At 49.0% G+C, this 18,678-nt stretch overlaps 1 long non-coding RNA gene across 2 annotated transcripts in view; it reads left to right on the forward strand.

The window, feature by feature from the left end:
- The window catches only part of LOC117978627 (uncharacterized), a 30,083-nt gene extending 11,513 nt beyond the window's left edge, over positions 1-18,570 (forward strand). The window contains exons 4-5 of one of the 2 annotated variants that reach the window (XR_008625859.2): positions 923-6,428; positions 8,249-18,570. This is a non-coding gene — a long non-coding RNA (uncharacterized LOC117978627). Of the gene's footprint in view, positions 1-922 lie in introns of both variants that reach the window. The other variant, XR_008625860.2, reaches the window with a different exon arrangement.
- The last annotated feature ends 108 nt before the right edge of the window (positions 18,571-18,678 follow it).

An 18,678-nucleotide genomic window follows, 5' to 3' on the forward strand; every position in this document is an offset into this window, starting at 1 on the left:
AAATGATCCCTGCCTTGCTGGGTGGTGGGGGTGGAGGTGGCAGCCAGCTCAGCTTGGGACTTGTCTCCAAGGACCAGCTGTGCCCCTGGGCCCTGGCCTCCTGCACCTTTGGGTCCCACCAGTGAGCCTGGCTCTGCAGGTCACCTGCGCTGGGCGTGCCCTTGGCCCTGGTCTCCCACCCTGCATGTGCCCTGCTGGCAGCCACCCACGGTGCCCCCTGCAGGCAGGTGCGTGTCCCTGCAAGCACAACCCAAGCTTTTCTTCCAAAGTCATATTCCAGCCTTCTTAAAATGTGGGTTAGGGCCAGGCACCGTGGCTCACGCCTGTAATCCCAGCACTTTGGGAGGCCAAGGCGGGTGGACCACAAGGTCAGGAAATCGAGACCATCCTGGCCAACATGGTGAAACCCCGTCTCTACTAAAACACACACAAAAAAAATTAGCTGGGCATGGTGGTGTGTGCCTGTAGTTCCAGCTACTAGGGAGGCTGAGGCAGGGGAATCGCTTGACCCTGGGAGGCTGAGGTTGCAGTGAGCCGAGATCGCGTCACTGCACTCCAGCCTCGGCAACAGAGCAAGACTGCGTCTCAAAAAAAAAAAAAAAAATGTGGAATTGGGGTCGGGCGCCGTGGCTCATGCCTGTAATCCCAGCACTTTGGGAGGCCAAGGGGGGCAGATCACTTGAGGTCAGGAGTTTGAGACCACCCTGGGCAACATGGTGAAACCCTGTCTACTAAAAATACAAAAATTAGCCGGGCATGGTGGCACACACCTGTAGTCCCAGCTACTCAGGAGGCTGAGGCAGAAGAATCGCTTGGACCTGGGAGGCAGAGGTTGCAGTGAGCCGAGATGGTGCCACTGCACTTACTCTGGGCAACAGAGCGAGATTCTGTCTAAAAAAAAAAAAAAATCCTGTTTCCCCAGGAAACCCCTCTTCCATGGCTGCAACTGGTTCTCCGGAATACTCCTTCCTTCTCCTACCCACAGTCCAACCAGGCTGAGGCCACAGATACTTGGAACTCCTCATCCCTGTCCTTACTTTTTTTGCCTCAAGTAAGAAATCAGATGACACATCAGACCCAGGTCCTGGGGAACTCCCTGGGAAATCAGACACTGGCAGCCCAAGGGTATTTTTGTTTTGTTTTGTTTTGTTTTGTTTTGAGACGGAGTCTCGCTCTGTCGCCCAGGCTGGAGTGCAGTGGTGCCATCTCAGCTCACTGCAACCTCTGCCTTCTGGGTTCAAGCGATTCTCCTGCCTCAGCCTCCTGATGCACGCCACCATGCCTGGCTAATTTTTTGTATTTTTAATAGAGACGGGTTTCACCGTGTTAGCCAGGATGGTCTCCATCTCCTGACCTTGTGATCCGCCCACCTCGGCCTCTCAAAGTGCTGGGATTACAGGTGTGAGCCACTGTGCCCAGCCCCAAGGGTGTTTTTTTTAAAGACAGAGGATATGGGATGGGGTGGTGCAGCTTTGCTCAGAATCCTCATCCTCAAGGTCAAAAAAATAAGAAAAAATATTGAGTTAAGTCCAGGCGTGGTGGCTCATGCCTATAATCCCAACACTTTGGGAGGCCGAGGCGGGTGGATCACTTGAGGTCAGCAGTTCGAGACCAGCCTGGCCATCATGGTGAAACCTTGTCTCTACTAAAAATATAAAAATTAGCCAGGTGTGGTGGTGTGTGCCTGTCCCAGCTACTCGAGAGACTGAGGCAGGAGAATTGCATGAACCCAGGAGGCAGAAGTTGCAGTGAGCCAAGATCATGCCACTGCACTCCAGTCTGAGCGACAGAGTGAGACTCCATCTTAAAAAAAAAAAAAAAAAAAAAAAATTTGAGCAAAATCCAACCCCACTGGAAATCAGAAAAAGGAAGAAAAAAAAAGATTATGGGAAAAAAATATAGAATCTTGGTCCTATGTCCAGGCATGGTGGCTCCTGCCTATCCCAGTGCTTTGGGAGGCCAAGGCTGGAGCATCGCTTGAAGCCAGGAGTTTGAGACCAGCCTGGACAACCTAGCAAGACCCCCATCTCTACAGAAAAACCTTTTTTTTTTTTAAGATGAAATTTTGCTCTTGTTGCCCAGGCTGGAGTGCAATAGCACAATCTCGGCTCACTGCAACCTCCGCCTTCCGGGTTCAAGCGATTCTCCTGCCTCAGCCTCCCAAGTACCTGGGATTACAGGCACCCACCACCACGTCCAACTAATTTTGTATTTTTGGTAGAGGTGAAGTTTCACCATGTTGGCCAGGCTGGTCTCAAATTCCCGACCTCAGGTGATCCACCTGCCTCGGCCTCCCAAAATGGTGGGATTACAGGTGTGACCACCTCGCCTGACCAAGGTCTCTCTTTTTTTTTTTTTTTTTTTTGGAGATGGAGTCTCGCTCTATTGCCCAGGCTGGGCTGGAGTGCAGTGGCACTGTCTCGCCTCTCTGAAAGCTCCGCCTCCCGGGTTCACGCCATTCTCCTGCCTCAGCCTCCCGAGTAGCTGGGACTATAGTCGCCCGCCACGACGCCCGGGTAATTTTTTGTATTTTTAGTAGAGATGGGGTTTCACCGTGTTAGCCAGGATGGTCTCAATCTCCTGACTTCATGATCTGCCTGCCTCGGCCTCCCAAAGTTCTGGGATTACAGGCGTGAGCCACCACACCCAGCCAGTCTCCTTTTTTTTATAGGGCTCCTCTCACAGTGCCTGGCTCACTGAAAGTTTTCAGTAGAGTACAGGGATTGTCACTCACACAGAGCGAGGATTGCCAGGGATTTGTTTGTACCAGAGGCTGGAGTAGAGGTTAGGAAACCACAGGGCATTCCTAGTGTCTAACCAGCCAGGGCCAGGCAGGCTTTCCATCCTTCCTTTGGTGCAAACGCCCTCGCAGTTGACTCATTCCCCAACCCTGAGGTCTGTGGCCCCCATCCCCCAGCCACACCACTTCCCCATTAGCATGGTGGCCCCTCTGGTCTCTGCCGTTCTAGCTTCCTGTCCATGCCTCCTGGTTCAGCCCAGATGTGGCCATGGCCCATCCTCCACTCCCCTGGGAGGACAGATCTGGCTCAGGGCTGTCTGCAGTCTTGAATCCCTCTCCTCTCTCCTCTGAAGCCAGGGTAAAGCACACACCACACAGCCTGGCCCACAGCAGGACTGATTCTAGTACATTCCCAGATGGTCTATGTCAGCTGGGAATGCTTGACTTCCTGTTTTGTTTTCCGTCAGCAATCCTAAACCAGAACTTTCTTTCCCATAAGAACGATTTCTTCAGGTTGCTGACACGGTGACACCACTTTGAAAAGGAGGGAAGTTTGGAGCACTTTTTGTTTAGATCAGAATTTAAAATGATGCCAGGCAGGGTGGCTCACGCCTGTAATCCCAGGACTTAGGGAGGCCAAGACGGGTGGATCATTTGAGGTCAGGAGTTCGAGACGAGCCTGGCCAACATAGTGAAACCCTGTCTCTACTGAAAATACAAAAATCAGCCGGATTTCGTGGTGGGCACCTGTAGTCCCAGCTACTCGGGAGGCTGAGGCAGGAGAATTGCTTGAATTTGGGAGGCAGAGGTTGCAGTGAGCCGAGATTGCACCACTGCACTGCAGTCTGGGTGAAAAAGCGAGGCTCCATCTCAAATAAATAAATAAATAAATGAAATAGTAAAATGAGGACATTGGACAAGGTTATCTCTAAACAGCACACTCTGGCTTAACTTTGACATTTCAGGATAAGTGAGTTTCTCAGGAAACAGACCTATAAATAAAGCTCAGTAGTTTCCTTCCAGGACCCCCAGATAGCAGTGTAGAAAATGCACTCCATCTTAACACAAAAAATAAAAAGTCAAAAAATTAGCCAGGCGTGGTGGTGCGTGCATGTAGTCCTAGATATTTGAGAGGCTGAGGTGGGAGGAGGGAGGATCTTTTGAGCCCAGGAGTTGGAGTCTCCAGTGAGCTAAGATTGCAACACTGCACTCCAGCCCGAGTGACAAAGGGAGACCCTGTCTCAAAAAAAAACAAAAAAAAAGGGCGGGGCGGGGTGGCGGCGGGCATGGTGGCTCGCCCCTATAATCCCAGCACTTTGGGAGGCCGAGGTGGGCGGATCATCTGAGGTCAGAAGTTCAAGACCAACCTGGCCAACATGGTGAAACCCTGTCTCTACTAAAAATATTTTAAAATTTAGCTGGGTGTGGTGGTGAGCACCAGTAATCCCAGCTACTCCGGAGGCTGAGGCAGGAGAATCACCTGAACCCGGGAGATGGAGGTTGCAGTGAACTGAGACCGCGCCATTGCACTCCAGCCTGGGCAACAGGAACGAAACCCCATCAAAAAAAAAAAGAGGGCCGGGCGTGGTGGCTCACGCCTGTAATCCCAGCACTTTGGGAGGCCGAGGCAGGCGGATCACAAGGTCAGGAGATCGAGACCATCCTGGCTAACACGATGAAACCCCGTCTCTACTTAAAAAAAAAAAAAAAATCAGCCGGGGGTGGTGGTGGGCACCTGTAGTCCCAGCTACCCAGGAGGCTGAGGCAGGAGAATAGCGTGAACCCGGGAGGGAGAGGAGAGGAGGGGAGAGGAGGGAGGGGAGGGAGGGGAGGGGAGGGGAGGGGAGGGAGGGGAGAGGAGAGGAGAGGAGAAGGGAAAAGCAAAGTCTCCCTCCCAAATCACCTTGACCTGCCAATTAAAATTTCCTCCAAATACCACGCGGGAGGCGACAGCAACCGAAACATTAAACTGCCTCTGGTTCCACCAGCTGTCGGGGGTTTCTTTCCTTCTTGGCTCGGCCTAGAAACTCATATTTTATTCATGAAATTGAGGCCCTGGGAGGCCTGGGCATAAACAGGATGTAAATATTTGCGGGTAGTGGCGGGGGAAAGGTGGTATTTGGGCAGGGGCGGGCTAAAGTCGAGACACCCAGGACAATGATTACCTGGGGACCCGCCCACCTCCGTGCCTGTTACAGGCTGGGGTTGGGGCATAGACAGGCTGTGCCGCTGATGGGCGATGAGTCCGGGACTCCGGTGCCCTTGAAGTGAGTCAGGGGATATTGATTGCTTAACCTTCCCGGTGCATTCCATTTTCCCAATCATTGAGGTCCCTTATTTTTTTTATTTTTTTAAGACAGAGTCTCACTCTGTCGCCCAGGCTGAAGTGCAGTGGCTCGATCTCGGCTGACTGCAACCTCTGCCTCCGGGGTTCAAGTGATTCTCCTGCCTCAGTCTCCGGAGTAGCTGGAACTACAGGCGCCCACCAGCACACCTGGCCGGCCGGCTTGCCTGCTTGCTTGCCTGCCTGCCTGCCTGCCTGCCTGCCTGCCTGCCTGCCTTCCTTCCTTCCTTCCTTCCTTCCTTTCTTTATTTTTCTTCCTTCCTTCCTTTATTATTTTTATTTTTATTTTTTTTTGAGACAGGGTTTCGCTCTGTCAACCAGGCTGGAGTCCAGTGGCGTGATCTCGGCTCACTGCAACCTCCATCTCCTGCGTTTAGGTGATTCTCCTGCCTGAGCCTCCCAAGTAGCTGGGATTACAGGCGCCCGCCACCATGCCCAGCTAATTTTTGTATTTTTAGTAGAGATGAGGTTTCCGCATGTTGGTCAGGCTGGTCTCAAACTCCTGGCCTCAGGTGATCCACCCGCCTCAGCCTCTCAAAGTGCAGGGATTACAGGTGTGAGCCACCGCGCCCAGCCTTGTTTCTTGATGCCACCGCGCCCAGCCTTGTTTCTTGATGGTATCTCGTCCCACCCTCTCACCCCACAGCCTGCGCAGTGCATCCCTGCACCTAGGATAGTCCCTGGAGTATAAATTGTTGTCTTGGTTGGAATCTCAAAGATTCAGAATTTTCCTTTTTTTTTGAACCGCTTGAACCTTGGAGGGGGAGGTTCAAGCGTTTCTCCTGCCTCAGCCTTCTAAGTAGCTGGGATTACAGGCGCCCGCGACCATGCCCAGCTAATTTTTGTGTTTTTAGTGAGAGACGGGGTTTTCACCATGTTGGTCAGGCCGGTCTTGAACTCCTGACCTTGTGATCCACCCACCTTGGCCTCCCAAAGTGCTGGGATTACCGGCATGAGCCACCGTGCCTGGCCTTTTTTTGTTTTGTTTTGTTTTGATTTTGAGAAGGGCCGTGCTGGGTCACCCAGGCTGGAGTGCGGTGGTGCTATCAGAGCTCATTGCAACCTCGAACTCCTGGGCTCAAGCAATACCCCCCACCCCCTATCTCAGCCTCCCAAGTAGCTGGGACTGTGGGTGTATGCTGCCCAGCCTGGTTTAGGATTTTCAGAATGACACCCAGCATCCAACAGCCTCAGGTACGAGGAAAACATTTCTACCTGTGAGATACAACCTTCTTGGAACAGACACTCTCAGGGCTTCCCGAAGAATGTGGTGAGCGTGTCTGCACAGAAGCAGGCGTGCTAAGAACAGAGCATGGTTTAAAATGCCCACGGCACCTTCTACAGGTAATGAAACCCATGCTTGGAGATTTCTGGGGTTAGGAACATAAAATACACCTCCCAAATTGGAGCACCAGCTGGCCAGATTAGACCGAGGTGCACCGCTGTATTTCCAGTGGATGTGGTGTTGGAATGGTGGATACAACCTTGTTTTGAGAATAATGAGATTGCTGTTGAAAAGGAATGTCAAGCTACTTAGGTGAGGTGTCATCTTTTCTTATACGCAGTTAATCACTCCCTAACTGATCCTGTGTGGACATGTAGATGTTTGTTTTTTTTTCAGTATAGAACTTCTTAGCTTAAAGTGGGCTCGCTGTCAAAATATCTCATGTCACAGATAACCCATCACGAAGAAGAAGAAAAAAACCCCGACCTGCTAAACAGCCTAAAAAGGGCATGCTGGGGCACTCAGGTTTCTGGTAGGAAAGTCCTCAATCCCCACTCACAGCCCGCTGACCCTGCATTTTTTTTTTTTTTTTTTAAGATATGCTCTCATTCTGTTGCCCAGGCTCTGGAATGTAGTGGTGCAATTATGGCTTACTGCAGCCTTGACCTCCTGGGGTCAAGCCATCCTCCCACTTCAGCCTCCCAAGTCGCTGGGACCACCGGCACATGCTACCATGCTCAGCTAATTTTTGTTGTTGTTGTTAGAGATGGGGTCTTGTCATGTTGCCCAGGCTGGTCTTGAACTCCTGGGCTCCAACAATCCTCCTGCCTCAGCCTCCCAGGTAGCTGGGACTACAGGCACATACCACCACACCTAATTTTTTTTGTTTTAATACAGAGTCTCACTCTGTCACCAGGCTAGAGCGCAGTGACATGATCTCGGCTCACTGCAACCTCTGCCTCCCAGGTTCAAGCAATTCTCGTGCCTCAGCCTGGCTAATTTTTGTATTTTAGTAGAAACGGGGTTTCGCCATGTTGGCCAGGCTGGTCTCAAACTCCTGGTCTCAAGTGATCTGCCCACCTCAGCCTCCCAAAGTGCTGGGATTACGGGCATGAGCCACCACACCTGGCCTAATAATTTTTTTAAATTATTTTTTATAGAGACAGAGCCTTGCTATGTTGCCCAGGCTACTCTGGAACTCCTGGGCTCAAGTGGTCTTCCCACCTCAGCCTCCCAAAGAAACATTAAAAAAAAAAAAAAAAAACAGCCCGGCGTGGTGGTTCACCCCTGTAATCCCAGCACTTTAGGACGCCTAGGCGGGCAGATCACGCGGTCAGGAGTTCAAGACTAGCCTGGCCAACATGGTGAAACCCTGTCTCTACTAAAAATACAAAAAATTACCCCGGCCTGGTGGTGGTGTGCGCCTGTAATCCCAGCTACTCGGGAGGCTGAGGCAGGAGAATCGCTTGAACCCAGGAGGCGGAGGTTGCAGTGAGCCAAGATCACACGCACCACTGCACTCCAGCCTGGGCAACAGAGCGAGACTCTGTCTTGAGGGAAACACACACACACACAGACACACACACAGGATTCTATCAACAGTCTATGCTGCTTTTTCTGGACTGTATTTTTTTAGGGGTCACAGAGACCTCTTTCCCTGTCAGTACAGGCAGACAGCCTTCATTTTTCAGTGACTGTATAGTATGAATGTACCATAATTTACCTATGCATTCTGACACTGATGGGCATTTATCTCATTTCCTTCCCCTCTTCCCCCATTCTAAGCTGCTGCAATGAACATCCTAGTACATATATATCTTTGTGCACATGTGTAAGCATTTATGTAAGACAAGTTTCTAAAAGCGGGATTCTGGGTCAAAGAGTGTATACTTCTAAAGCATTGCTAGAAACTGACAAATTTAATGTACGATTTGTACAGAAAAGAAAAATGGGCAGACAAGTCACAGAAGAGGAACTACAAAAGGTCGACACACATAGTAAAATGCTCTACAAGACAATGAAAATTGAAACAGGCTGGGCACGGTGGCTCACGCCTATAATCCAAGCACTCTGGGAGGCCGAGGCATGCGGATCGCTTGAGTCCAGGAGTTCAAGACCAGCCTGGGCAACATAGCAAGACCCTATCTCTACAAAAAATACAGGCATGGTGATGTGTGCCTGTGGACCTGGCTACTGGGGAGGCTGAGATGGGAGGATCCCCTGAGCCCAGGAGGTTGATGCTGAATTGAGCTGTGATTGCACCACTGCACTCTAGCAGGTGACAGAGTGAGACCCTCTCTCCAAAAAAAGCAAATTGAAATAGCACTCATATATATACACATGTAATATCTATTGCATGTAATACATTTATATATATACATGTAATATCTATTGCATATATTTATATGTATACATGTAATATGTATTACTGTGATATATTTACATGTATATATTTGCACAGGAGATTAGTAAACAAAAAAAATGCATTCTTGGCTCTCATCCACCATTGGTGGAGGGATAAATGGGATAAAATGAACTGAGCTTGGTGCTCTCTAGTCCCCCAACCCTCATCAGATTTAGAAGGGGCCACAGGTGACCGGGCATGGTGGCTCATGCCTATAATCCCAGCACTGTGGGAGGCCAAGGCAGGCGGATCACTTGAGGTCAGGAGTTCGAGACCAGCCTGGCCAACATGGTGAAACCCCATTTCTACTAAAAATACAAAAATTAGGTGGTGCGCGGTGGCTCACGCCTGTAATCCCAGCACTTTGGGAGGCCGAGGCGGGCAGATCACGAGGTCAGGAGATCGAGACCATCCTGGCCAACATAGGGAAACCCCGTCTCTACTAAAAGTACAAAAATTAGCTGGGCGTGGTGCCACGTGCCTGTAATCCCTACTCGGGAGGCTGAGGCAGGAGAATCGCTTGAACCAGGGAGTCAAAGGTTGCAGTGAGCCGAGATCGCGCCATTGCACTCTAGCCTGGCGACAGAGCAAGACTCCGTCTCAAAAAAAAAAAAAAAATTAGCTGGGCATGGTGGCAGGCGCCTGTAATCCCAGCTACTCAGGAGGCTGTGGCAGGAAAATCGCTTGAACCCGGGAGGCAGTGGTTTCAGTGAGCCGATATTGGACCACTGCACCCCAGCCTGGGTAAGAGAGCGAGACTCTGTCTCAAAAAAAAAAAAAAAAAAAAAGTGGTTGCAGGAAGGTCAGGGCTGATGTGCTCACTGAGGACAGGAAGGAGGGAATGCTTAGATGAGTAAACAGACTAAAATTAGAAGTAAAGAATCCAAACAGCCTATGACCTAGGCCATATAGTGTGGGGGGAATAGCCTGTCTCCCATCCATCGTCTCTGGGGTCAGCCCACATCATGATGCATAAACATTTGACCTCTATACCATCAGGAAAAGTCCTGTACCCTTTTTGTTTTCAAAGAAGGCAAGAGACCAGGCCAGTGGCTCACGCCTGTAATTCCAACACTTTGGGAGGCCAAAGCAGGAGGATCGCTTGAACCCAGGAGTTTGAGATCAGCCTGGGCAATATAGGGAGACCTTATTGCTACAAAAAAAAAAAAAATAGCTGGGCATGGTGGCGTGTGCCTGTAGTCCCAGGTATTAGGGAGTCTGAGGTGGGAGGATCTGCATGAGCCCAGGAAGTCGAGGCTGCAGTGAGCCGTGATTGCACCACTGCACTCCGGCTTGGGCAACAGAACTAGACCCTGTCTCCAAAAAAAGATGGCAAGGAAGTGCGTAAAGCAATTTTCAAAGCTTCCAAATTGTTAAAGTTGAACAAAATAGATAACATGAAAAACTTTGCATACAGTGGGCGCTTAACCGGAACATGTATTTATGTAGAGGAGTTTCTGGGAGAGTTTTTAAAGTACTACTCTTTAGGATTTGCTTAAAACGTAGGGCAGGAGCTTTTGAAATCATGAGCCTTATCCACTTTAAAACACCACCTTGTGAGAAAGATGTCTTTTAAAAGGTGTATCTTGGCTGGGTGCAATGTCTCATGCCTGTAATCCCAGCACTTTGGGAGGCTGAGGTGGGTAGATCACTTGAGGTCAGGAGTTCGAGACCAGCCTGGCCAACATGGTGAAACCTCGTCTCTACTAAAAATACAAAAATTAGCTGGGCATGGTGGCGGGTGCCTGTAATCCCAGCTACTTGGGAGGCTGAGGCAGGAGGATCACTTGAACCTGGGAGGCAGAGGTTGCAGCAAGCTGAGATGGCGCCACTGCACTTCAGCCTGGATGACAGAACAAGACTCTGTCTCAATAAATAAAATAAAATAAAATAAAATAAATTTAAAAATATATAAAAGATGCATCTTAAAAGTCCTGGGTAGACATCTTCTCCTGCCCCTAAAAATGGAGCTGTCCAGGGTGATAAGTGGTTGTGAGGGGTGTAAAAATGTAAAAGACATGTCCTCTTTGGACACATTTGCTCAGGGACACCAGATTTGAACGTGAGCTTGCTTCCTTTGAAGGCCCAGCTCAAAGGTCATACCTCGGGGTGCCCGGGCCCTGCAGACACGGTGACTTTTCCCTCCCAGTGCCCTCTAGCTCCTACCCAGCAGAGGGGCGTGGACACCCGTGTGCCTGCCAGGACGCTCAGACTGGGCACTTTTCGTCTAACTCATTTTTGCATCTCCCACTATGGTGAACCCAGAACTGTCCTCCCGTGGGCCAGTCCTTTGCAGATTGGCTGTGTCTGAGTCCCATCCCAGCTCTATAGCCAGGGCTGTCCTTGTCAAATTGCTGCCTTCTCTTGGATGCTTGCGGAGAGAGCCTGATCAGAGGTCACCCTGTGACCTAGTTAAGTGTAGCACGGGAGAAAGCCTGTACACACTCAGCAACACGCACCAGATGCAGAGAGAGATTCAGGCAGAGATGGAGACAGGCATGGAGGGAGGATCTTTCGGGTGGTGGACATGCCTTCTTTGCGGATACAGTGGCCTTAACCCCGGCCCACCAAGGCGCCCAGGAAGCTCTTGGCGAGGCCAAGATGACTTCAGAGAGGTGGACGGGAGAGTGGCTGGTTGGACATAGGAGCACGGGCTCTGGGTTAGACCATCCAGGATCTGCTTCCTACCCACCAAGTCACTCTGGGTACCACGTGCCTCAATTTCCACACCTGTAATGGGATAATAACAACCTCCAGTGGGGATTGCAAGGAGTCAATGTCAACCCCTTCTACCCAGGACAAGTGATAGTCACTAAGCCTCAGCGGGGCCTGAAGATTGTCACCAGCTGCAGACTCATTAAGGGGACACCAGGGACAGCTGGCAGAGAGGCAGCTGCCCGACGTGGGGAGCCGGGAGGCGGAGATCCAGGCTGACTCAGCGCAGCACTGGCCACCCGGCCTTACAGCATTTCTGTAGTTAGCTCTCAGTTTTCTCATTGGTAATAACAGTATTGGAGTATTTGAATAGCCTTTGAACAGAATTACCTCCTGTGTGCGGCTGGCAGGGGTGTGCCCTACGACAACCCTTCGGAATACAGTGTGGCAACACCCCCAGGAATGTGGGGTTTCTGGTGTGCTCTAGGATGACTTCTGTGCACTGAAAACTTTATTCAAAAAATGACTTAAGGGCTGGGTGCCGTGGCTGACGCCTGTAATCCCGACACTTTGGGAGGCCAAGGCGGACGGATCACCTGAGGTCAGGAGTTCAAGAGCAGCGTGACTAACATGGTGAAACCCCATCTCTACTAAAAACACAAAATTAGCCAGGTGTGTTGGCGCATGCCTGTAATCCTAGTTACTTGGGAGGCTGAGGCAGGAGAATCACTTGAACCTGGGGAGGCAGAGGTTGCAGTGAGCCAAGAGCACGCCACTGCACTCCAGCCTGGGCAACAAGAGCGAGACTTCGTCTCAAAAAAAAATTACTTAAGTTTTTGTTTAACTCATGAAAGTTACAAATTTAAAAAACATTTGCCAGGCGCAGTGGCTCATGCCTGTAATCCCAGCACTTTGGGAGGCCGAGGCGGGCGGATCACAAGGTCAGGAGTTCAAGACCAGTCTGGCCAATATGGTGAAACCCCATCTCTACTAAAAATACAAAAATTAGCCCAGTGTGGTGGTGGGCACCTGTAGTCCCAGCTACCCAGGAGGCTGACGCAGGAGAATCCCTTGAACCCGGGAGGCAGAGTTGCAGTGAGCCGAGATCGCACCACTGCACTCCAGCTTGGGTGACAGAGCGAGACTCCGTCTCAAAAAAACAAAACAAAACCTTTTTGGGTACAATATAATTAAGTTCTTTTTTTTTTTTTTAGAGACAGGGTCTTCTTGCTCTTTCTCTAGGCTGGAGTGCAGTGGTGCGATCATAGCTCACAGATGCCTCTAACTCCTGGACTCAAGTGATCCTCTCACCTCAGCCTCCCCGAGAAGACATACATCACCACACCCAGATAATTAAAAAAAATTTTTTTTGTAGACGTGGGATCTTACTTCATTGCCCAGGCTGGTCTCAAACTCCTAGTGATTAAGTTCTTTTAAACATTTTCAACTACTTTTACAAATTAAATATATTTGATTGATTTCCTTTTTGAGTATCTTGGTTATCTGACAAATCTTCCAAGTACTCAAATGTATCTTTTTTTTTTTTTTTTTTTGAGATAGAGTTTCACTCTGTCGCCTAGGCTGGAGTGCAGTGGCGCAATCCTGGCTCACTGCAACCTCTGCATCCAGGTTCAAACGATTCTCCTGCCTCAGCCTCCTGAGTAGCTGGGACTACAGGTGTGCGCCACCACACCTGGCTAATATTTTTATATTTTTATTAGAGATGGGGTTTCACCCTGTTGGCCAGGCTAGTCTCGAACTCTGACCTCAAGTGATCCGCCCACCTCAGCCTCCCAAAGTGCTGGGATTACAGGCGTGAACTACTGCACCCAGTTCAAATATATCTAATAAATCTAATAAACTAAGCTTGTAGTATTTTATTTTTTATTTTTGAGACAGGGTCTTGCTCTGTTGCCTGGGCTGGAGTGCAGTGGTGCAATCACTGTTGACTGTAGCCTTGACCTCCTGGGCTCAATTAGTCCTCCCATCTCAGCTTCCCAAGCAGCTGGGACTATAGGCACACGCCACTACACCTGGCTAAAAAACTTACAATATGTTGAACCTCAAGTTCTCTTAAATATCCTAATAATATTTATACAGCTAGTGAGATTTCAATCTAAAATCACAAGTTTAACTTAATTGATTCAACTTTACATTTTAAATTAGAATCATAAATTTCCCGTTGGACACTAATATGAGAAGTTGTCATAAGGATTTCAAATCTGTAATATATCAAATCTATAAAGATTATGTATGAATGCTACATAAAAAGACTAATATAAAATTTTAATTTATCTCATCACGTCTGTATTTCTGAAACCCCCAGGATCATTCATTCATTCAACAATTTTTTAAATTTAATTAATTAATTTATTTATTTGAGACGGAGTCTCACTCTGTCACCAGGCTGGATGCAATGGCACAATCTCGGCTTACTGCAACCTCCGCCTCCCAGGTTCAAGCGATTCTCCTGCCTCAGCCTCCCGAGTAGCTGGGACTACAGGCACATGCCACCACGCCCAGCTAATTTTTTGCATTTTAAGTAGAGACGGGGTTTCACCATGTTGGCCAGGATGGTCTCCATCTCTTGACCTCATGATCCACCTGCCTTGGCCTCTCAAAGTGCTGGGATTACAGGCATGAGCCACCGAGTCCGGCCTGAATTGTTCTATAATTTAATAATTAAATCCAAAAATTAGCTGAGCATGATGGTGGGCACCTGTAATCCCAGCTGCTCAGGAGGCCGAGGCAGGAGAATTGTTTGAACCTCGGAGGCGGAGGTTGCAGTGAGTTGAGATCGCACCACGGCACTCCAGCCTGGGTGATAGAGCAAGACTCCGTCTCAGAAAATAAAAAACAAAAGCCAGGCGCTGTGGCTCACGCCTGTAATCCCAGCACTTTGGGAGGCTGAGACGGGCGGATCATGAGGTCAGGAGATTGAGACCATCCTGGCTAACATGGTGAAACCCTGTCTCTACTAAAAATACAAAAAAATTAGCTGGGCGTAGTGGTGGGCGCCTGTAGTCCCAGCTACTCGGGAGGCTGAGGCAGGAGAATGGCATGAACCCGGGAGGCAGAGCTTGCAGTGAGCCGAGATAGCACCACTGCACTCCAGCCTGGGCAACAGAGCGAGCCTCCATCTCAAAATAAATAAATAAATTAATTAAAAATAAAAAGAATTAGAGATTAAAAGATCAGAAAGCAAAGCCCAATACTTCCACACATATTTCTTCCACACCCCGCCTTTGGCAACCAGAATGATCTAAAACCCAAACTGGGTCATGTCGCTTTGCCCCACCTCCTCCAGCGCTTCTCACCACTCCTAATTAGCCTTCACCCTGCACGATCTGGCCCCTGCAGGCTCCATCTCTCTCCCACCCCCACTCCCACCCGTCCCAGGCTGATCATCTCTCTCCCGCCCCCACTCCCACCTGTCCGAGGCTGATCAGACCACCGTGTGCCCCAGCTCTGCTGTCACTCATCCCTTCGTGCCTTCAGGAAATGTGGGGCCTCTCTCCGGGCCACTACAGGCAATGAGGATACAATGGGAACAGGACAGAGAAAGTTCCTTTTCTCAAAGAATTTTCATTTTAGTGGGGAAACAAACAGTAAACAAGGCAACAAATCCAGCTAAATATAGATTGTGGGTAAGAAAAATAATAAACAAACAGGGGCTGGGCTCAGTGGCTCACACCTGTAATCCCAGCACTTTGGGAGGCTGAGGCAGGAGGATCGCTGGAGCCCAGGAGTTGAAGACCAGCTTGGGCAACAAGGTGAGACCACGTTTCTACAAAAAATTAACAGATTGGCCAGGCATGGTGGCATGTGCCTATGGTCCCAGCTACTCAGGAGGCTGAGGTGGGAGGATCACTTGAGCCCAGGAGGTCAAGGCTGCAGTGAGCTATGATCACGCCACTGCACTCCAGCCTGGGCAATACAAAAAGACCAACTCAAAAAAAAAAGAAGAGAGAGAAAGAAATAAACATGGTGTTAGTGTAGGGAGCAATGGGAGGCAGGACAGGTTATTAGGTGGTCCTTTCAGGCAAAGCCAATAGGCGTTCAAATCTCAGATTGGGGGTTCACATCTCTGGCCAAATGCCCCTCCCCATCAAAGCCCTTCCTGACCTCCCAAGTGAGGTGTTAACCTATTGCTGATATCCTAACAACCCACCAGTCCCTTTTCTGACACTGATCATAATTTTTTATTTATTTATTTTATTTTATTTGTGAGACGGAGTTTTGTTCTCGTCGCCCAGGCCGGAGTGCAGTGGCACAATCTCAGCTCACTGCAACCTCTGCCTCCCGGGTTCAAACAATTCTCCTGCCTCAGCCTCCCAAGTAGCTGGGATTACAGGTATGCGCCACCACGCCCTGCTAATTTGGTGTTTGCAATAGAGACGGGGTTTCTCCATGTTGGTTGGGCTGGTCTCGAACTCCCGACCTCAGGTGATCTGGCCTCCTCAGCCTCCCAAAGTGCTGAGATTACAGGCGTGAGCCACCGCACCCGACCCATAATTACATTGAAATAAACATAATATTGGCCGCTTGCTGTCAGTTTCCCTCCCTACAATGGAAGCTCCTGTGACCCTCCCAGCCGCTCTAGGCACTCAGTCAATATTTGTTAAAGGCAGAAAACGTGCTGCTTACATGATTTCCAACCAGCTTCTGAATTCCATAAATCTAATCAGAGCAATACCCGGGGACAAATTTTACCCAGATGAGACACCCTTATACTGTAGATATATCTAGGAAATGTTTTTTCTGTACACACTGTGCCTCTCAATATTGAAAATGCTACAAAGTGCTCGCTTCGGCAGTGCACAGACTAAAACTGGAACGACACAGAGAAGATGAGCAGGGCATCTAATTTTAAAAATGCTAACGAAAATGTTAGAAAAACCATAAATGGGGCTGGGCGCAGTGGCTCACGCCTGTAATCCCAGCACTTTGGGAGGCTGAGGCGGGCGGATCATGAGGTCAGGAGATCGAGACCATCCTGTCTAACATGGTGAAACCCCATCTCTACTAAAAATACAAAAAAAAAAAAAAAAAAAAAATTAGCCAGTCGTGGTGGCAGGCGCCTGTAGTCCCAACTACTCGGAAGGCTGAGGCATGAGAATGGCATGAACCTGGGAGGTGGAGCTTGCAGTGAGCCGAGATCGCACCACTGCACTCCACGCTGGATGACAGAGCAAGACTCCGTCTCAAAAAAAGAAAAAAGAAAAACTATAAATGGGATGGAAGACCGCAGTGCCTGAAACACTTATTTAAATGATAGCATCACCATTTAAAAACAAAAATTAGTCAGGTGCGATGGCTCCCACCTGTAATCCCAGCACTATGGGAGGCAGAGGTAGGTGGATCACTTGAGCCCAGGAGTTCGAGACCAGCCTGGCCAACATGGTGAAACCCTGTCTCTGCTAAAAATACAAAAATTAGCCGGGCGTGGTGGCATGCACCTGTAATCCCAGCTACTCCGGAGGCTGAGACAGGAAAATCTATTCAACCCAGGAGGCAGAAGTTGCAGTGAGCCGATACCATGCCACTGTGCTCCAGCCTGGGTGACAGAGTGAGACCCCATCTCAAAAAATAAATAAAGGCTGGGCATGGTGGCTCACGCCTGTAATCCCAGCACTTTGGGAGGCTGAGGTGGGCGGATCACCTGAGGTCAGGAGTTTGAGACCAGCCTGACCAACATGGTGAAACACCGTCTCTACTAAAAATACAAAATTAGCTGGGTGTGGTGGCACATGCCTGTAATCCCAGCTACATGGGAGGATGAGCCAGAAGAATTGCTTGAGCCCGGGATGCGGAAGTTGCAGTGAGCCGAGATCATGCCATTGTACTCCAGCCTGGGTAACAAGATCGAAACCCCATCTCAAAATAAAAAAAAATAAAAACAAAAACAAAAAATAGCTTAAAATCACAAAGAAATCCACTTGAAAACAAATAATAAATTTTCTTTTTTTTTTTTGAGATGGAGTTTCGCTCTTGTTGCCCAGCTAATTTTTGTATTTTTACTACAGATGGGGTTTCACCATGCTGGCCAGGCTGGTCTTGAACTCCTGACCTCGTGATCGGCCCTCCTCGGCCTCCCAAAGTGCTGGGATTACAGGCGTGAGCCACCGACCTGGCCTAAATTTTCTTTTTTTTATAGAGATAGGAGTCTTGCTACATTGCCCAGGTTGGGCTCAAACGCCTGGTCTCAAGCGATCCTCCCGCCTGGGCCTCCCAAAGTGCTGAGATTACTGGCATGAGCCACCAGGCCCAGCCTAAGATAATGAACTTTTAAAATTCAATGTAAACAAGGCAAACAGCATCAAGTGTGCATGACATTCTGGGCCAATGGAGGCTGGAGTGGGCAGAGAGAAAACCAGGCTATCCTGTAGTCCTGATCTTGGCACGCCAGCAGATTTTCAGCCTTACATCCTGCAACATAACTCAGGAAGTAAGCTAACAGTGAAAGTCAAGGTGTCATTCAAACTAAGATGTGTTGCTTGACTTCTCTGACAATTTGATTGGAAGCCTCTGGATTTGGGGAAAGAGGATTTTGGTTTCAATTTTATTTCCTTTCTACATGCTTCCTCTTGGTGTATAACTGCCTTGCCCTCTTGCGATGACAGTCTGGGAGCTTAGCCTCAGTGTGTATTTAATTTCCTGAGATTTGAAGGATTTGCTGGGAGGAATTCTCCGTGGCTACTCTATGCCCTTTCACAAGAGCCTGTGGTTTCCCCAGCACTCCCTGGTTCCCCAACATTGCTGTTTTTCAGTCCCAGGGGAGCGGCTGGAGTTTTTAAGTTCTGAGCTCTGTTTGGCCCAAGTCCAATAGGTCACAAAAGGCTCAGTCTAAAAAAAAGAAATGTCCTGACAGTGCAGCTTTGCCCTAAGAGTCACCTCCATCTCTGGTTCTCCTGGCATTCCATCAGTTAGAGGAGAGCCCTAGCAGCACCAAAAGGCCTCCTGTAGAGTGGGGGTTTTTGGAGAATCATGAAAGGAACCGTGTTCTGTACTTATTAAAAATTAGTTTCTAAACTGTGTTATGTGATGGGAGGGATGTGTGTCATAGTGATTACAAGGAAAACATGAAGATTACAAAGGAACAATCCTATGGAAAAACCGCGGAGACATTTCAAGAAAAGTGTATATTTCAAGAGGAATGTGTATTTTCTCCTCCGGAAAAATAAAAGACCTGTGAATAATGATTGAAAAAACAGACAAGACCGCTCCATCAGTTTAAAGGGGGAATAGGGGAGAGATGGCCAATTCAAACATTTTTTCCAAATTACATGGAAAGAAAAACACTGTGTTAA

Source organism: Pan paniscus, chromosome 6, assembly GCF_029289425.2.
Source record: "Pan paniscus chromosome 6, NHGRI_mPanPan1-v2.0_pri, whole genome shotgun sequence".
Classification (NCBI taxonomy): Eukaryota; Metazoa; Chordata; class Mammalia; order Primates; family Hominidae; genus Pan; species Pan paniscus.